This window comes from Mastigoproctus giganteus, chromosome 3 (assembly GCF_048544385.1).
Source record: "Mastigoproctus giganteus isolate SK-2022 chromosome 3, ASM4854438v1, whole genome shotgun sequence".
Taxonomy (NCBI): domain Eukaryota; kingdom Metazoa; phylum Arthropoda; class Arachnida; order Uropygi; family Thelyphonidae; genus Mastigoproctus; species Mastigoproctus giganteus.
The window spans coordinates 49,821,239-49,836,542 of NC_143577.1; positions in this window are offsets into that span (position 1 = coordinate 49,821,239).

Below are 15,304 nucleotides of genomic sequence, written 5' to 3' on the forward strand. Positions count from 1 at the left end.
CTACAAATCAATGAAAATCTCTCTTATGTGGGCGAGGCGATCATATTTTCTTCTCTCATCTCTGGTTGCTTGATCATCGAATTTCATACATCTGATGAGGAACTTGGAGCGTCTCTGGTTCATTACTAAGCAAAACAACAATGCTAACACACACACATTGCACTTTTTAAACCTCTAGCCTTCACAGAGTTCTATGATACATAAACAGAGTACACAAAGGAGATGGGGGAAATCTCTGGGTCCATTAGACATCGAACACTTTACTAAGCAAAATATTTCAACGCCATTTCCATCAGTTCCCCATAACTCTTCCAATCTCTGCTTATTACTCCAAAGTGATCCAGCTAAATAAAGAATGCCAATGAAAGCTTTTATCTCGATTTTGTCTGTAAATTTGACATCTCTCTTTCCCGGCTGTAGTTTGATGGAACAGTTTGAATGTACTGATTTGTGTATTCAACAATTTTATCTAAAATTTTCTCTGTAATAAGGCAGTTACAGGCATCAGGAGGGCGTGCTAACGTTTCTTCCTTGACCAATAACTCTAGTCAATTTTGTTAGATTTTGAGATCTGAACCGAATTTGCGTTGATCTCTTTACTTTCCTCCAATTTGTCGATTTATCCTTTCCATTGAAAAAACTGTCAGTGTCGCCCTCTTCATTGCAACTTTCCTCTTCTGATGTAGCATCTTGTGTACTCTCCGAGTTGTCTTCTCTTATTTCAAAGTAATCCTCATCAGATTCTGTCCCGTCATCAATGATTTCATCACTTACTTCCTCAGAAAACACCAGGGCATGAATAATTTCGGCATCATTTCATCATTTGCATTACTTGGGTACAACCCCAAGGATTTACATCTGGTAAGTATGGGCTTGGCACACCAAGGGTCCTGAGCTGGATATCATCATTCTTCTCTTTCTTGATGATTCCCTTCTACTTCTGACTCTTGATTTCTCTCTCTCTCTCTCTCTCTCTCTCTCTCTCTCTCTCTCTCAGGATAATTCAGAATTTCTTTTGGCTGGTGCAGCATAAGCCTCAGGCTTCCTTGCACCATATAGCTAATAATAATAATAATATTATTATTATTATATCATAGAGTCAAAATAGGTCAGTTGACCCAGTACCAACAGGATAATAGAAGTAAGAAATTGATTGGAAAGGTAAGAGCATCCTCAAAAGAGACAGCGTCCACAGCAAACATGAGACCAGAAATCAGAGAATACTTGGACACATTGAAGCACAACCTCCTCGCACTCAGCAAGAGACCACACCGATACAAAGAGAGCTCCCAGAGGGAAATAAACAATCGAATCTTCGATGACGACCAAAGAACCTTCTACAGAAAACTGGGTGAACACTACAAAGCAGGAAACGGACCACCCCGAGAAGAAGACGATCGAAGAATTCTGGGGAAATATCTGGAGCAGTGAAGTAAGACATAACAGTAGAGCAGCCTGGATAGAAGTGGAACGGAAGAAAACGGAGGACATACAAGAGATGAGAGAGTGGGAGATTCGAGAAGAAGTAAAACAGTCGATCAGGAACACACAGAACCGGGAATTGATAACATCCACAACTACTGGTACAAGAAGCTCACCTGCACACACACACACACAAGCACCTAGCAGAGCAGTTCACTCGAATGATAAGGCACCCGGAGACAAACCCGAAGTTTCTCACTGAAGGAGTCACATATCTGAAGCCTAAAGATGAAGATACAAGGAACCCGGTGAAATACAGGCCAATCACATGCCTCCTAACAATGTACAAGATCCTGACCAGCTGCATAACTAAGACGATATCAGACCACTTAGAGAGTCAGAACATAATGGCCGAACAGCAGAAAGGATGCAAGGAGCAATTAACCACAGATGCCTCCAAGAAGCACCGCAACCTATACACGGCCTACATTGATTACTGCAAGGTCTTCAACTACGTACCTCATAGCTGGCCAATAGAGACCCTGGAGATTTACAAGGTCAATCCGATAGTGACAAACTTCCTAGAAGCAACAATGGCGAAATGGAGTACCACCATTAAGGTCGAGAACATCACAACCAGGCCAATCCCCATTAGAAGAGGAATCTTTCAGGGAGATGCTCTGAGCCCACTATGGTTCTGTCTAGCACTCAACCCGCTATCTACCGTGCTCAACGACAGCAAGTATGGATATAACCTCAAAGGAAGAAAGAACCTGTACACCCTCACCCACCTGATGTACGCAGATGACATCAATCTCTATGCGACAACCGAGAAGCAACTACTCCAGATCACCGAAGAATCCAGCAAGGACATCAGGATGGAATTTGGTCTAGAAAAATGCAAGACCCACACACTGAACCAGGGAAAATTAGTTGGCCGAAACTACCAGCAGCTGACTGGTAAAGAGATCGAAGCTATAACAGAAGGAGAGACCTACAAATACCTGCGGATGTTGCAGGCTGAGCAGTTAGAACACAAGGAAGTCAAGAAGTGCCTGACCGAAAAATATCATCAGAGACTCAGAAGCCTGCTGAAAGCAAAATTGAACGGAGGGAACACAGTTAAAGCCATAAACACCTATGCAGCTCCAGTATTAACAAACACATTCGGGGTCATAGATTGGACTAACACCGAGCTAGAAGATATCATGCGAAAGATAAGGATAATGAAGACCAAGAGTCGCCAACATCACCCGATGTCAGCAGAGGAGAGAATAACAATATCTCGGAAAGAGGGAGGAAGGGGCCTGATAGACCTGATAGAACAACAGCAAGTAGCGATAGTTAACCTGAAGGATTATTTCGAGAACAACACAGCACCACTCCACCAGGCCATAAGGAAGATAGATAAGTACCCAGATGGTACAAGAAACGAAGTTAGAAAGATGGGCAAAGAAGACACTCCATGGCAGACACTACAATGACCTCCATCAAGATCACATCGATAACATTGCTTCCAATGCATGGTTCACAAGCAGGACGCTCTTCCCCGAGACTGAAGGAGTTATGCTGGCCATCCAAGACCAGGTAATAACACCAGAAACTATAGAAAATACATCGCAAAGGAGCTCGGAATATCAGATGACATGTCGACGATGCCACCTGGCCTCAGAAACGATCCAACACATCACCGCGGGGTGCAAAGTGATCACCCAGACTGAGTACACTCATAGACACAACCAGGTAGCCAGGATAATACATCAGAAGCTAGTGAGGAAATACCAGTTGACCAAAGAAAGTGTACCATACTACAAGTACGAACCACAGGTAGTACTAGAGACCCGAACCCACAAGCTGTATTGGGACCGCGCCATAATAACAGATAAGACCATTCCGCACAACAGACCGGACATAACCCTTGTGGACAAAATTGAAAAGGCTACCTACCTGATTGACATAGCAGTGCCGAACACTAGCAATGTCCAGAAAATCCATGAGGAAAAAATTAGAAAGTACACGAACCTGAGATCAAGGAGTTGTGGCATATGCAAGAAGTATCAACCATCCAAATCATCGTATCAACAACCGGTATGGTACCAAAGACTCTACATAGCACCCTAGCAGCAATAGGTCTCCCAGAGAACACTTACAAGGAACTCCAGAAAGTCGCAATCCTGAACGCCTGTAGGATAGTCAGAGATTTCCTCGACCGACAGTAACACCAGACATTACAACCACCCTGTGTACTTGGTAGCAGTACCCGTCACGGAGTGGAATCCCCGAATCAGGGAGAAATAATATAAGAGCAACAACAATAATAATAAAAATAGCAATCCATCCCGCTCACCAAAACAACGCAGCACCACTTATGCGGACAGTCGCACTGTATCTCACCCATACAAGCAGCAAACTAAACCGAAACCAAAAGGCTTGGGAAAACAAATCAATGTCAATGGCTTCCAAGAAGCAATGTAGGAAGCTACATCTTGTTCCAAGAAACAAAGAAAGATATGACATATGTATCTGAGAGATACATAGCGACCGACGAAGAGTTAAATAACACACATTAAAATGCGGAAAATGATCATTTTAATGCATGATGAAAATTAAAATGGATCTATATATCTCGGCATGTACATACAATTTTCACATGAAATCAGTCATTTAACAATTGCATATTTACAAATTGATCTAACGTAGCCGAGTGGTCATGTGCGAGTGCAGTAACATACGCTCTTTGAATGGGCCGGGGTTCGAGCTCGTGACTGCTGAATGCGATTAACGTTTGTATTGATATTTTATTGTAAAATCAAGTGACCTGGTGGTCGTGCCGGAGTATAAACAAGAACATTTCTTGATCTAATTGGGTGTACCGCTAGCCAAGATTTAAATTACTCCTTATATATGGATTTTTAAAAAAGAATGTTAAATTTATAAGTCAGTACTTTAAATAATATTTAAAGTATTCAATAATATTTAATTATCAAATTAAAGATATGAGTAGTTATTATTAATCAATAAATGAAAATAATTATTTTAAAATAATAATTAGCAGTAGCTTTATGTACAATGCTTGATGGGGGTGTCACGAACGGCATTGTGCTTGACCAGTTTTAGGCTTCGTTCTATTATGATTTTTAATCATTTCATTTATATATGTAACTATCGTGTTCATTAATTGTTGAAACTGAACATTAAAGGTGTTCATTAATTGAACATGAAATAAGCGTGCTACCAGAATTATCAACTAAAGATAAGTATTTCTACTAAATATTTACTCGTATAATATTGTTAGGCCTAACTCTAAATTTGCGACTTCTGGCCAATCTGGTTACACTACGAAACGGTTATAAAACCTGAGAGGTAAAGCCAGAGGCGAACTGGCCATAAGATTTATCGGGCAACCCCCGGTGGGTCGGAGGCCGATGTGATTTTCAATATTACACTCTGACTTCCGATGCATTCTATTTTTCCCTCAACTATTAAGAATTTTTGACCCAGTCCGCCTCTGGGTAAAGCTATACTGATACTATGCAGGAAACAGTACCACAGAGATCGATTCCGAGTCTTATTCTCGTTTTGTTTTCAGAATAATAAACTAATCAATGACTGTCCAACGGCAGTGCAAGCATACCTCTTTGCAGATGACATGTCAATCTCATGTCACTCTCACGGTGTTTTACTCGAACTAAAATAAGATATAAAAATTTAATTCAGTAGCACACATAAAGGAAATCCGGACAATGAAGAAAATTAACATTCTTCGAGCAATATCTGCTAAAAACTGGTGCTGATCGTGCTACCCTCCTTGATATCTGATCAGAAGATACATAGTAACCCCGGGGGCTCACATCTGGTGAGTATGGGCTTGGCACACCCAGGGTCCTGAGCTGGATATCATCATTCTTCTCTTTCCTGGTGATTCCCTTCTACTTTTGACTCTCTCTCTCTCTCTCAGGGTTACTCGGGAACTTTTTTTTTTTTTTTTTTTCCTGGTGCAGCATAAGCCTCAGGCTTCCTTGCATCATATGGATATTAATAATAATAATAATAATAATTATATATCATGAAAATCGAACTCCAGTCACTGTCTCTAAGAAAAAAGTGCTCAATCTTGGCTTAAGCTTATCTAGAACAACGCACTCAGAATTGACTCATGGGCATTTAGAACACTTTCCTAGTTCAAATTTTATACACATAGAACCCTAGTGGGTAGCACAGTTAGTATAATCACCGTTCTCACCCAAACTGGGTGGAAAAAATTTCAGTTCGAATCCTGTCAAAGACACGAGGAATATTTATGCGACTAATTCACAACGTGGCTGAGTTAGGCTCAACCGAAAGTGCCATGGTTTTTTCCCCCGGAAACTCAGGTTCTTCGTCCAGCAAACAACAAATCGATCACAGAACACACGCATTTTACAAACATGTTATATACGGCGCAATATGGCTTAAGTTGCTCATGCACCTAAAAGCTAACAAGAACAAGAACAATTACATAGAGCTTACGTGTCACCATTGCACCTCAGAATTAAAATGCTATTAACTGGACCCTGTCAACACATCCTATTTGGCCATACTGTTTTGAACCTGAATAGATAACATTATACAGAAAATAAACCTCATATCAATACACTAGCGGATATTTAACTTCACTAGATAACATTTTTTGTGAACCTTCACAGTCACAAAATTAATGAAGATATGAATTGGAAAACTTCTTGAGGCCCAGACTACAAATTACGCTCAGTATAATCAGATATACACTGATGACCCCAAGATGGACATAAGTGTATGATGCTGCAATCTTACCTGCTAACACCTTTGGCCTCGCAGCCAATAGAATTTAGAAAATTCTCTGCAGAACTATTTGCCAATTACTAGATCGAAAACCTGACACAGCATTTCGTCTATTCTGACTTTAAATGCTATTAGCTTCAATGCAGAATTAAACGTGCCCTAACCATCCCCTGCTGAAACAAATCAACCCAAACTGATCTAACTACAAATATACTGCAAATTTAGACAAGTTCGATGTGCCTTCATCAATATCGTTAATAAATATTGTAAACAGTAAGGGCTCAGCACAGAACTCTGAAGGGTTCCACTAATAATGTTATTCAAAAAAGAAGAGGGCCCCATTTATAACTGGCCTCTATCTTTTGCTACTCAGCCATCTCTTTATCTATAGCGGTAACTTTGTCCCTAATGCTACACTGATCCAGTTTATACAGCAATCTTTCATATGGAACATTGTCAAAAGCTTTGCTGAAAACTAAGTATATAATAGCAAAATTATTTTTTGCATCCAGTACCCTTGTTACTGCATCATAGTGGCTAATTACATTGGTCAGACAAGATCTTACCTTAAAAAATCCATGCTGTGATTTCTGTATAACCACATTGCTGTCAAGATGAACTTACAACACTTTTCTGACCATTGAATCCATTATTTTCCCTGGAAGAGAAGTCATGCTTATAGGTCTGTAATTACTCACTTCGCCCTTTGTAAATGGGAAAGATATTTGCACATCCTAATCTATAGCGGGTCTTTCCTGAATCCAGTATGCTCATAATTATGGCCGATGGTTTGCTTTTTTTTTTTTTTTTTTTGCTGCTTCTTTTTATATAATTCAATAGAATGCATCAGCCCTATGTGCCTTATTTACTTCTATCTTCGACAATTTCTCTTCTACTTTCTTTTCAGTTATCAAAAAATCGTTCAGCTAGAAGTACACCAAGTTTTGTTATAACTTGGTGTACTGCTAGCATTCCCATCCCTAATAACTTTATGCGTGAATTTAGATGTAAAATATTTATTCAGTTTATCAGCAACTTAGTTATGATCATTAATAGTTATGCCATTCATATCTAGTGGGCAATATTGTTCATTCTCTTTCTTTCTAGTACAACATGAGCAAAGAATCCTGGCCAAAAATGAGTAAACACCAATTTCATCGTGCTGATCGATTACTTCAGTCATGGTAAGTTCTTCGGCTTTTTATGCTGGCAATTCACGATGTTATATTAGGGTTTTAGGAGCATCGGCGACTAAAGACATTTTACTCCGTATTGTTGTTTTTGTAAATTGCGTGTGTTCTGTGGTCGATTTGACGTTCGCTGGACGAAAAACCCGAGTTTCCGGGAGAAAAAACCACGCTACCCTCGCCTGAGATCGATTAACTCAGCCACGTTGTGAAAAAGGTCCATAAAAATTCATCACGTCATCGATGGGATTCGAATCAGGTCTTTTCCTCCCAATATGGGGTGGATGTGATTCTACCAACTGTGCTACCCACGAGAGCATAAATCAATAATAACCTTATATAAGTAAATCAGCTTAAATGTATAAAAAGTTTAGCCAATTAAAATCAATGGGATGAGCCTATATGTATTACTGAAAGAAACGGATTGAAATGATTTTTAAAATAATTTTTGGAGAAAGTACTTGAACAGTTGGAAACAAATAAAAAAATTGGGCGTGCCAAGCAAAAGTAAATAGTTTAGTGAAACTTCTTTCGGCGAACATTTATCACTTGACCGAGAATCTCGTATTGACCGTATGAATTCCGCAGGTGACGAATCTGCATGAATGGGAGCCTCGGAGATATCAGACGTTCCATTACTAAATCTAGTTTCGACAAGTGATGTGGCATCGGATGATATTTAAAACTATTCGACTTCGATAGAGCTGGAATCACTTTGTTCATGAGAGAGCCACGACAGCTTTTAGAGGCCGATGTTTGACTTACATCCCCATTTGGAAATGCTGTTTGAAGAAGAGCGTGATCTCGAGCTGCTACAGTCTTCACATCGTTCTTGAACCTAAGCCGATCACACACGGAATCATTATACAGGATTGTATGATTAAGCCGTGCGTGAATGCTTCGGTGAACCTTAAAATCGTGTTACTGCTCCTGCTGTGTATTACGTGTTGAACGATTTGATGGAGTACTTCTGGCAGTCAGTTTGGCTTCTTCGCTTTTCGTTTACGACTGGGCTTCGAGGCCTCTTCATCGTTTTCATTTGCAGTATCAACTTCCATAACTCCTTCTTCCAAATTCGCTTCTAACGTTTCTGGGAAGGTGTGGATTTTGTTCAACTCCATCGCACGCTGTAATTTCTTCCGCTATCGAAATAGCTTAGATCTCCCCTTTGTACTCAATGGAGGTGGTTTCTGTAGTGGCATTGCAGGTATACGTGCTCTATACGCCTTAAATTTTTTTTCCGTTTTTTATTAAATACGGTGGAGAATGACGAAAGAAATAGCATGACGCAATCAGTATGGGTACTGATTGGTTCATGCGTCGCTCGTGCTTGGTATGGTAATGATACAATGTGTCATTGTATCACTACAATGGTGGGGGAGTGAACACATTCTGTCGCATTTTCTTGGGATTTTTGTGAATCCATGGACGCATTACACGTGTACTATACGCCTTACAACGCTCACTACAGTGGACCCCCCACTTTACGATTGGTTCATTGTACGATCAAATCACTTTACGATGGACACTCCGTAACAAAATACCGTTCACTATACGATATGTAGTAAGCGCCAATCATTGTGATCACCTTTACGAATTGAATTTTAATTCAATTCACGGCGATTCTAATAAGCAAAATTGGATAGAGTCCATCAGCCCCATATGCCTCTTTTAGTATCAACAAATTGTCTCCCGCTTTATTCTCAGTTATCACAAAACCGTTCAGCTTTCGGTTATAATTTGGTGTACTTCTAGTGTTCCCGTCCTTAATAACTCGTTCACTCGTGAACGTAGATATATAAAAGGCCTGACGTAGCCGAGTGGTAAGGAGCGAGAGTGTATAGCACCCGTTCCTTGAGTAGACCGGCGTTCAAGCCCGTGACTACTAAATACGATAAATATTTGTATTGACGATTTATTGTAAACTCTACTGACTTGGTTGTCGTGCCGGAGTATAAACAGAAAATATTTATTCCGCTTATCAACAACCTGATTAGAATCATTAATAGTTATGCCATTCATATTTAGTGGGTCAATGTTGTTCTTCCCTTTGCTTCTGGTGTTAACGTAAGCAAAGACATCTTTGCCACTTTTCCTCGAATTCGTAGCCAAAGGCTTCTCATAATCTGCCTAAGGAAAGTTATTGGGATTACCGAAAATTTCGGGTTTGGGTTTGGGTTTTGGTTTTATTGGCGCATTAGCTACTAAGGCTATAATGCGCCAAGACCAGGTCATTTGTAAAAAATTTTAAACTTTCAGTGACCTAATTAGTTAGGTCACTATGTCAAAAGGTATAGCAAATATATAAAAGAAAAATGTAAAAATTTTATATCCGAGTAAAAATATTTATTGATTTTAAAAAGTTAAAAACAGCAGACACATTGTCATTGTCAGATAAAATCTGACTGAGTGTATACGGCTCAGTCAGATGGTTAAAAGCGGTAAAACGGAAATTGCTAAAATCTGGACATTCAATTAAAATGTGATGAATAGATAAAATGGTGCCACAGTTCTCACACATAGGACAGTCATCTGCCCTCAGCAGAAAAGAATGTGTAAGATGACTGTGTCCTATTCGGAGGCGAGCTAGAACAACTTCCTCCTTACGATTCCTCCGCAGACTGGACTGCCACGGTTCAATTACAGGCTTTATACGATATAATTTATTCGCAGTCTGTCTATTCCACGAATCCTGCCATTGGGAATCTATCTTTTGATGTATTATTTGCCTGTAGTCTGTATAGGGGACTAACAGGCAACGGTTATTATTGGGAATTGCTGATTTGGCTGCGGCGTCAGCCAAATCATTTCTCCTAATCCCAATGTGGCTGGGAATCCAGCAGAAGCGGATGTCATATTCGCGTTCATGGAGAACGTGAATCTTCTGCTGAATGCTAGACAGAACTGGATGAGAATTATATCTCACAGATATTAAAGCCTGTAACATGCTAAGAGAGTCGGAATATAAAATGAACCGTTGGTATTGGCATTTGCTAATATGATCCAAGGCTAACTCTACAGCGTGCAGCTCTGCAGTAAATATGCTGCATTCAGAGGGAATCTGCTCCGATGTAGTGCTGTCTGTAAAGACAGCAGCAGATCCCACATATGATTCCGACTTCGAACCGTCTGTGTAGATTGGCGCGAATTCGGAAAATTCAGTTCGATGTGCTGAATGAAGCTGCAGGTAGACACATGATGAAGTGTCCGACTTTCCCCAGTTTCTAAGCGACAAGTCGCATGCCGGGACACGAGCATGCCAGGGTGGAAAGGGTTGCTTTGATGTTTGGGCAACCTTGTCTACCTTGATATTAAGTTCTTTGAGTAGCTCTTGGAAACGAATACCAAAAGGACGATTGGCAGTCTTACGAGTATTGTATAAATTTTCCCACCGTGACTCAAAAACGAATGGCCACGTAGGATGGTCTGGCAGGGATTTCAGTTTTAAAGCATACTTTAAAGACAGCTGCTTACGTCGAAGCGATAACGGTGGTTCGTTTGCTTCGACGTATAAGCTCTGGACAGGAGATGTGCGATATGCTCCAGGAGCAATACGTAGGGCCTGATGATGGACGGGGTCCAGCCACCGCAGGACACTGTCTCTGGCTGAGGAACATACCTGGGACCCATAATCTAGTTTGGATCGCACAAGTGCACGGTAAAGCCGAAGAAGAGTACATCGGTCTGCTCCCCAAGATGTAGAGGAGAGCAAGCGGAGAATGTTAAGTCCACGTGTGCACTTTGTGCGGAGTGGACGAACATGATCCAAGAAGGTCAGTTTTTTTATCGAATATGAGTCCCAAGAATTTTGTGTTCGCTGCTACTGGAATAGCATTTTGTCCGAGCCTTAATTCAGGTTCAGGATGAAGATTACGCTTGCGACAAAAGTGTACGCAAACGGTTTCTCCGGCGAGAACCTGAAGCCATTAGCAAGTGCCCAGGAATTCAGACTATCAATGGCTTTCTGCAGTTGTCTTTCAATAACCCTCATGTTGCACGACTGGCAAAAAATGCTAAAGTCATCAACATAGAGGGCACTGTTTACAGTTGGAGGAAGTTGTTCTGTGATGGAATTTATTTTGATGGCGAAAAGCGTGACACTTAATACTGATCCTTGTGGTACTCCCTCTTCTTGGCTAAAGGAGCGAGAGAGTGAGGATCCCACACGAACTTGGAACGATCGATTGGCTAAAAAGTTTTGAATAAAAAAGGGCAGATGCCCTCTTAGGCCTAGGCTATGTAAATCTTTTAAAATGCCAAATCTCCAAGTTGTGTCATACGCTTTCTCCATGTCAAAGAACACCGACGCCAAGTGTTCGCGTTTTAGGAAAGCATCCCGGATGGATGCTTCCAATCTAATAAGATGGTCCAAAGTGGACCGGTTCCTTCGGAAGCCGCACTGGATGCTGGAGAGAAGGTCATTTGATTCTAAATATCATATTAAACGAGAATTGACCATTCTCTCCAGGATTTTGCACAGACAGCTAGTCAGAGCAATAGGACGATAATTGGTGGTGACTTTTGGATCCTTTCCTGGCTTAGGAAAGGCAAGAACGATTGCCTTTCGCCAGGAGTCCGGAAACTGCCCTTCAGTAAAGATTCTGTTATACAGAAGGAGCAGACAATCCATAGATTTTGGTGAAAGATGTTTAATCATTTCATAATGGATGCCATCTGGTCCAACAGCACTTGCTTTGGAAACAGTGAGGGCTCTTTTCAGTTCCTCTATAGTAAATGCCCCGTTGTAGGGATAGAGGCCCTTGGTCTTAAAATTAAGTGCTTGTTTTTCCAGTTTATGTTTCAGGACCAGGAACTCTGGGGAATACGAAGATGTTGCAGAGATGTTAGAGAATGTTTCCCCAAGAGAATTAGCTATTGCAGTTGGATCTGCAATAGCGCATCCATTATAATCTAGGATTGAAGAAGGGTGGGATGTATATTTTCCCTTCATTTTCCGGATTTTATCCCAGACTACCTTAGAGTTGGTAGACTGGTTAATAGATGATGTAAAACGGATCCACGATTCCTTTTGACTCTGACGACGGATGTAGCGTGCTTTGGCTCGTGCACGTTTGAAGGCTATAAGGTTGTTCGTGGTAGGATATCGGCGAAATATCCCCCACGCTTTGTTTTGAGCCTTTTTTGCTGCTGTGCATTGTGAATTCCACCAAGGTTTGGGAAATGGTGGAAACCGTGCTGATGTTTTTGGGACAGCATTCGCAGCTGCTTGGACAGTATTTTCTGTGATGTACTTAACTGCATCATTGATAGGCTCTTGACTGACTGTGCTAAGATCAAAATTTGCCTGATGTTGGAAGGCAGTCCAGTCAGCCTGATCAATCTTCCACCGTGGTAACCTGAAGGGAAGACATGGTCTCCCGCTGTGTAACGAGGTTATCATAGGGAAGTGATCGCTTCCGTATGGATTCTCCTCCACTTCCCAAGTGAGTGAAGGGAGTAGAGAAGGGGAGCAGATAGAGAGATCAATGGCAGAATAAGTACGGGTAGGCATGTGGAAGAAGGTGTTTGTTCCAGTATTTAGAAGGGAAAGGTCATTGTCATTTAGCATACGCTCTATGACTCGGCCCCTTCCGTTGATGTTAGCACTACCCCACAGGGTGTTATGTCCGTTAAAATCCCCGAGAAGTAAGAAAGGGGGAGGCAGCTGCGTAAGAAGATCATCAAGGTCTGCCTGGGAGATGTCAGTCCCAGGTGGCAAATAGATAGAGCAGACGGTTAATAAAAATCCCACCGTAAGGCGAATTGCAACAGCCTCTATGCTAGTTGTAATTAGTAAGGGCTACACTGGGGTCTGGTTACCCACAAGGATAGCCACTCCCCCATGTACAGAGCCATCCGCAATTCTATCCTTACGAAAAATTGTGGTGTTATGCATCGTGGGATCGTCATTTGCCTTTAGGTATGTCTCCTGCAAGCAAAAGCAAACTGGCTCGTGCTTTTGCAGGAGGGCCTTGAGGTCATCAATATTTCGCCGGAATCCACGACAATTCCATTGTAGGAATTTAGCCATTATTTTGGCTTGGTGGGTCCATCAGGCGGCTTCCGAGGTGCTGAGGGCTTACTTTTATCAGTCCTGGATTTATCTTTTTTGGGGAAGAATGGACGCTGTCCCGTGTCCATTTCCTCCCCCGCAAAGAGTTCCAAGACTGAATCTTCGGGTACCTCCTTCTGCTCGACATCCATCTTTTCTTGGGTACTAGGGGGGACTTCCCCTTTCTTATTCTTTTCTTTCATAATTACCTTTGTCACTTGTGGAGCATTAGGAGGTACCGATATAGGAGTGGCAGCTGATTGGTCCTTTTGTGCAGGATTTTGAGAGCTTAAGAGATACCGCGCGATGGGAGTGAAAGACTCCTTTGGAGGAATGGTCATGTCCGTCTGAGTTCCGACGGAACATCTCCCTGCTACCTTCTGGGCGTAGGTAGGTTTGTTGATATTTAGGGGTTTGACCGATTTCCTTGCCTCTTGGTATGATATATTTAGCTCTGCCTTCAGCCGTTGAATTTCTTTTTCTTCTTTCCACCTCTGGCATGCTCGTGAATAGGCCGGGTGTTCGCCTTCACAGTTAATACAGGTGGGTTTTGCGGCTGAACATGCTGTTGTTTCGTGGTCCTTTGCACCGCATCGAGCGCATGCAAGGACTCCACGGCAGGCCATTTGAGAATGTCCATACTTCTGGCATTTAAAACACCGTAAAGGGTTCGGAACGTATGGACGCACTGAACAGTTGATGTATCCAGCTTTAATCTCATCAGGAGGTTTAGGAGAGTTAAAAGTCAGGATAACGCTCCTGGTTTTAACAATTTTCCCATCTCTTCGCGCAGTAATTCTCTTGACGGCAGTAACTCCCTGTGGTTTTAATTCGGAGCAGATTTCCTCCTCGGTTACGTCGAGAAGGTCCCACTCCGAAATGACACCTCTCGATGAATTGAGTGTTCTGTGTGGTGTCACAGTTATAGGGATTCCTCCGATTGATGTTACTCGGAGTAGATGTTCAGACTGCCTGTCATTTTTGGTTTCAATCAAAAGGTCCCCAGAACGGAGCCTCTTAACTGACTTGGGTGAACCTGCTAACCCATCCAACCCTTTTTGGATAAAAAAGGGTGACATTTTTCCAATCGGTTTTTCATTCGTGGAGTGCATAATTAAGAACCTTGGGACTGGCCCTGATGGTAGTTCGGTTCGCTGCCTCTTATTAGCAATATTGCTATCTGCTTCTTTTTCAATTGTTTCAGATAGGGACCGGGTTGGGGCCCCTGAAGAAGTTAGTTTATCAGGATTCATAGAGTTTTTTATATGGTTCAGTGCCCGGGCTCCCCACCCACCACGGAGCCCAAAGGGACGCCCACTACCCGGCATGCAATAAATGCGCTCGGGAGTGGGACGCCAGGGCTACCCAGACACTATACCCGCACCGCCGCCAGCCTGAATCCTGTCCCTCGGACCATGAGGGTAGGGGTGTGGCATTGACACGGTTGACCCTCGCAGGCGAGCCTACTAGCCGATTGATCCTAGCCGGGCCTTCCAGGACCACCCGTCTTGTCGAAGCAGGGGCCAAAGTGGTGTATTGAAGCTGGGCCCCTCAACCACCAGGATCCCCCTTTCCGAATTTCCACGGGTCGCAGCGCACGGCAAACACGCCGGATTCCATTGATGTAAGCCTGGAACCTGGGCTGTGGGCGTTGGATCCCAGTGACGCTAGTCTGGAAGTCCAGCAGCGTCACTGGGAGGTCCCCTCACCACGTACAGGTGCCCACGTCGAGGGTCCGAAAATTTCAAAATTGCTGGTAGACTGCCTACTCCTTATGGAGACACGAACGGAAGGGCTGTGTGTATGATTCGTTAGGAAACAGTTGTTATTCTCGAGGAATACT